Below are 6027 nucleotides of genomic sequence, written 5' to 3'. Positions count from 1 at the left end.
TGTCCATTTGAAAAGATTTCCACACAAACAAAATTAATTTATTGATGTCTGAAAAATATGATCAAAATGGATATTATTAAAAATTTACAAACCATTTTATGCGCCGTCTTTGAATCGGTGAAATAAAAGGTATCAAAAAATTTTTGAACAAAATATGACGCAAAACGTTTAATGTTGCTTGATTGACCATTTCATAGTTTAAAAATAGAATATGACAAGGATAATTGAAAGATGAACTGCATGCTGGTTTATGCAATAAGATCTTTGTTCTGACCCCTTTTATTGAGGGGAAGAACTATATACTAAAATGATTTTTTTTGTTCAGTCAATTTTGGCCGATCGATATATTGATCCTAGAGAAATGTGAATAGTATCATTGAAAAGCCCGACTAGCGTAGAACGCGAAATTAAAATTTCGTTTTTTTTTCGAAGAGTTGAGGTTTAAAATTTTATATTAATTAATTCAAAATTACAAACCACGCTAGAGCATGAATCTCTTTTGTGTTTTTAAAAGACAAAAGTCGATAAAAAAAGGCTAGTTCTGTCTCACATGGGAGTTAACTATCCAAAAAAAATTGAATTCTTTTTTTAGAAAACGTCTTTTTTTTAAAGTCACATATAGGCTAATTACTCTTCATATCGAGGTTCCGTTGAAGACAAACCTCATTTACAGTCAAACGACGCCCAATGAACAAAAAGTTCCTTTTCAAGGAACCGCTCATGTGTTTTTTGGCTGTGACGCTGAGTTTTTGATGAAATGATTCATGAAGTTTTAATTTTTTTGAGATTTTACTAAATTTTTGTAGTCTTCTGGCATAGACTCGTTAATTTAAAGTGTAATTGGTTTCCTGTGAGCATTAAGGGAACATATATATATATATATATATATATATATATATATATATATATATATATATATATATATATATATATATATATATAGTGCTTTGAGTGAACAGCTAATGGCTGTTAAGAATTAAAAACAACTTTTCGAAATTTGTTTTTTGAAAGTTAACCGCTTTGAAACTTATTTTCCTGAAGTTTAAAACAGTCTGAATATTGCCAGGACTCCTTTCCTTTCTACTGCAAAAACAATCTAGTTACTGGCTTTTTTCCTTTGACTAGTGGTGTTATGACATTGATGCCTCGAGTTTTCATAACTTTTGTTTAATTTTTGGATAATTTTATAATTTTGTTTCACTTTGAATTCTTATCACATTAGTTCATATTGGCTTGGAGAAGATGTTCAATGCGACATAGATGAAATTTTGAGAGAGAACCTTACGGAATAATTGTCTTCAACAATTTCTTCTCCCATTTTTTACTGTTTTTTCTTATGCTTGTTTTTTTTGTTGTTTTCAAAGTCATAAGACTTATTGTTATGTCTTATTGAAGGCATTTGAATGAGAAGCATTATTGTTTTCCTATCAGACAATAACTTGGCGTTTTTAGTGTCTTCCGTTAAAAGCATTTGAAAGTAAAGATGCTGATAGTACGGGTTTTCACAAATTTCGTGGTTTTAATATATTTGTTTTTTTAGTCATTTAATGACACATCTCGTGAGCGCTGTAATGAGGTATGGCATTATGTCACTTAATTTGTTGTTTGGGTGTGCAAGAATTGTTTTTGAAATCAAACATCTATTTTTGATTATCACTTCATATGGTTGGCAATTAAGTCAAAAATATAGATGAGGTCGGGTCGGAAAATTATGTGCCAAAACACATTATTGAGCGTCCATGTTTTTTTTGAAATTTGAATATTTTAATGGGTAACTTACACTTTTCAGATTTTCACTTCAATGATTCGGATGCTATAAACATTGAATTAAAAAATTTCTGGTATGGTCTATGCAATTTTTTGTCTCTCCAAAATTTCTACAATTTTGATAGTCCAATATTCCGTTTTCCGAACAACTTAACATTCATTTACTAAAAAGAAATAAGATTTTCGGAGTCAAAAGTTACATGTTGAATGAAAATTTTGTTTTCGAGTGATTTTGTTGCTTACTATGTTGAGAATTTGTCGCGAATGGAGAATAGCTCGCCTATAGCACTTTCAAGATCTTTTCCTTTTTGTGCCCCTTACTAGGTTAAACGCCCCGCAGTAACAGTGCATGTGTCATTACAAAGTAAAGCATCATGTAAAATATGTCAACTCCGTCTGGGGAAGCGCAGGTTGTATGCGTCCACTAAGCTGGGGGCAAAAACGGAAAAGATCCCTTTTATTCGAGTCTGTGTTCATAACGTTTTCCAACATGTAACGTGTTTGATGTTATCCTAAATTTTATTTGGGTGACGGTCTTGTTTAAAATCACCCACATCAACTAATTTTTTTCTCTTTGTGTTTTTCCTAAAATGGTGTTATCCAGTTACCACGAAAAAAGTACGGAGAAAGTACCCAAGTTGGGCACAGATAATTGTCTCAATGCAATTTTGAGATTTATTGCGCGAAGAGGCAAACCGAATACTATCACTAGTGACAACGGGACAAGCTTTGTTGGAGCTGAAAGAGTGTGTGAAGAGTACGTTGCGGCATGGTACAAAGAAGTGATGGGAGAAAATCTAATTCAACGAGAATTCAGATGGAAGTTCACCCACCTGCGGCACTGCATTTTGGAGGAGTAAGGGAACGATTGGTGGGAACTTGCAAGGAAGCAATGTATGCAGTTTTGGGGAACAGATCAGTTACCGAGGACGTTCTTTCAACAACGATGTGTATTGTAGAGCTGACTTTGAACGCAACACCGTTGACCCCAGTCTGTTCAGGTGTTAGTGACTTGAAAGCATTGACCCCTAATCACTTTTTGCTTGGCAACAAGAACTTTTGCCTACCCTATCTATCATTCGCAGAAGAATATGTGGATCATCTAAAGCTTTCCCAACACACTCAAGATTATGCAATTCTCATATGGGACAGATTTCGTAAAAATTTCGTAATGAATAATCGACAAAAATGGCAATCTACCTCAAACGAAACCCTTAAGGAAGGCGATCTCGTTTATATAAACAAAGACAGAGATAAGCGCGGATATTACAATCTGGTTCGAGTTACTGAGACCATCGATGGGTCTGACAGTGTTGTTCGATCAGCGAAAGTTCGAACGAACGACCGAGTGTACAAGAGACCAGTAATGAATCTCGCCCCCACACTACCTGGAAATGATGTTTTCGCGATGGATAAAAGGGCCGGCGACGTTGTGGTTGAGCTTTCTAACTCAATAACTAAATTGAATAATGCTTCAAAGCCGTTTCAAGCATTAATGCTAGAATAGCATGACAAGCGAAACTTGCTACATTCTATCGAAGCCATACAGATTTATTCACTTTGTTCATCAATTATGTTTGGAAATTATTATTAGTACGCAATTGCCATACTTGAAGTGAAACCCAAACTCGAACTACCTCAACCAACAGCAAAACAATACTACGACTTAACATTATTGTATCAGATTCTTTGCGATTGAATTGTGAATCAACCTGTCATTGATACAGAATATTCGATAAAAAACTTCTACATGGTTAACAAACATCCCATGACATCGAATTCAAACTGAATTAAAAATGACGATATGGAAAAGCGTTTACATTCTGTCGACATTATTATCTACAACCAATCAACAGCTCAATTTGACATGTAAATCCTCGTGACTAGCAGTAAAAATAGAGCTTGAAAAACTACCAAAAATCAGTTGAACTCGTAAATTTGGTTATATTGAATTGACATACAGTTCTTGAGCGGTAAATTATTTGTTATCGTGTTTTGTTTCTGTAGATCACATTAGTGATTAAACAGTTTTAACTTTACTTTGACTTATTGAAAACAGAATTAACTTTGATATTCTCAAAATTTTCTTTCTGAGGAATAAATTTCCAAAGTAAAAGAAACTTTGTGCAAAGCACATAGTCGGTTGCTCTTACTAGTTTTATCGAAGCCTACTCTAGTTCAACATTGGTGTTATAGAAACCAATAGAGAGACTTGCTTACTTTGAAATTAGAAAGCTATTATTATTATCAAAGTTGCAACTGGTAAGACATACTGTTTTACAACTGCTAACTGTAGCAGGTTGAAACTTCGCATACTTATAGCCAAGTTATAGAGCTACAATTTGTAGGAATGGAAATTTCTATATTAGGTTTTCAAATTGAGTTATTAACAGAAACTCAACGAAAATCTGATTGTTTTAAATTGAACTAATTTGTTATTCTGAGAGAAACAATTTTGTTATACAGCAAAGCTGAGCAATTAGTTATCAAGAGAAATAGAGCAACAAGTAATGCAACGGTTATCTACAGTATAGCGGAAATACAGTTCACAAAAGTTTACTGCAAAAACACATTCTCCGGTCAGATTTGAAACCGCTGAAACGAACGGGGCGGTGTAAATTTTTCCTTGACTTTGATAGGAGAGCTGCCGGTACATTTGGTCCACCGACCTGGACAGTGGAAGGCAAACGGCTGTCCAATCTGATGAAGAGAGTGCCGAAGGCACCACCCAAAGAGAATCAAACAAATCAGCAGCGCAACGCCAGTGAGGCAGAGCGAAAGGTGAGAGTGCTATTCACAAAACACGTTGAAGAGTTGACTTCGCTTAAAAGGAACAAGCAAAGAATAAACAAACAGCAACAAAGCAATCCAAGCACAACCCGCAGAGAGGGGGCTACAATTAATAGCTCAAAGGTACGACAAGAAGTTTCAAGATTTAGTGGAAGAAGTTAACACTAAAACAGGGGTTGGCTAAAAAATAATTGAAGATTCAGATCGACCCAACAAACTAAAGGTCCTCTACCAACAAAGCATAAAAGCGGTTTCGCCTACTGGTTTTAATGAAGCCTAGCATAGTTTTGACATTGGTGATTATTGAAACCAATTAAGAAACAGAAAGTTGTTTATTAGATTGAATCAGATTTACGGTATCTGAATTGATTTGAATGCGCCCCGTTTACTACATGTGCCCCAAGGAGGTTCACTTCACTACAAACTGGAAATTTGGTTGACAGTTACTTGAAGTCATCCTTGACAATTTGCTGGGAGCCCAATTTCACGATTTCGATTTATAAGTTGTGTTATTAACAAACATTCAATAAAAAAATTGATTGTTTCAATTTGAGTTATTTGTTATTCCGACAAAAACAAGTTGTTATACAGCAAAACTCAGCAATTAGTTAATGAGACTAATTGAACAACAAGAAATTCAACGGTAATCTCCAGTATAGCGGATAATTCAGTTCAAGTTCACTGCAAACACACAGTATCCGGACAGATTTGAAACCGCTCAAGACCAACTGGGCGGTGTAAAGGTATCCTTGACTTTGACAGGAGAGCAGTCGTTACAGAAATTGACAGTTTGAAAAGTTTCGAAGAGGGGGCCGTGGTGAGGAAAAGTTTTTGAAATCAAGTAAGAAATTATTATTTTTTTTTATTGTGAGAGCCAAATGCAATAATCATGCCACTAATGATGAAACAATTGGGATGTGATTTCGTTTTGCGTCACTAAAATTATCTTAGTAATGTTGAATTTCAATAACTGCTGATAAATTATATAACTTTCAGTTTCGTTTCCTATTTCTTTGTGTCGTGTATGTCAATAAATACATTCTCTACTCAGACTACAGTGCTTTGTGTTATCAGATTTGAAGACTTTTAAACGACAAGTGAGTTCAGCAACGAGATATCTTCAAAACAGTTTTAAAGCATCTGTTCCTTGTTGAAAATACTTCTAAAAACACTGGACAAATTATATAACTTTAGGGCATATTTTTTCACATACCAGAGCACTTTCAAATTAACTTTATGAAAATCCAAGTGGTGGCAGAAAATCTAAGTCTTTCTAATTTCTTTTTTATGTTCTTGATCACTCTCTTGAAAAACTTTCGTTTCTATACAACAATGCCTGACTAGTTTTTATTTTTGTATCAAAGTACTCACTGGCATTTAATTAGCATATAGTTCTATTTTTCTTAATTGTCAAATGATTTGTTTATTATATGGATTTGCTTCGAACAATTTGAGCAACTGTTTCTAAAG

This window comes from Convolutriloba macropyga, chromosome 10 (assembly GCF_964194025.1).
Source record: "Convolutriloba macropyga chromosome 10, txConMacr16.3, whole genome shotgun sequence".
Lineage (NCBI taxonomy): Eukaryota > Metazoa > Xenacoelomorpha > Acoela > Convolutidae > Convolutriloba > Convolutriloba macropyga.
The sequence above is the reverse complement of the archived record's forward strand: the minus strand, read 5'-3'. Positions refer to the sequence as shown.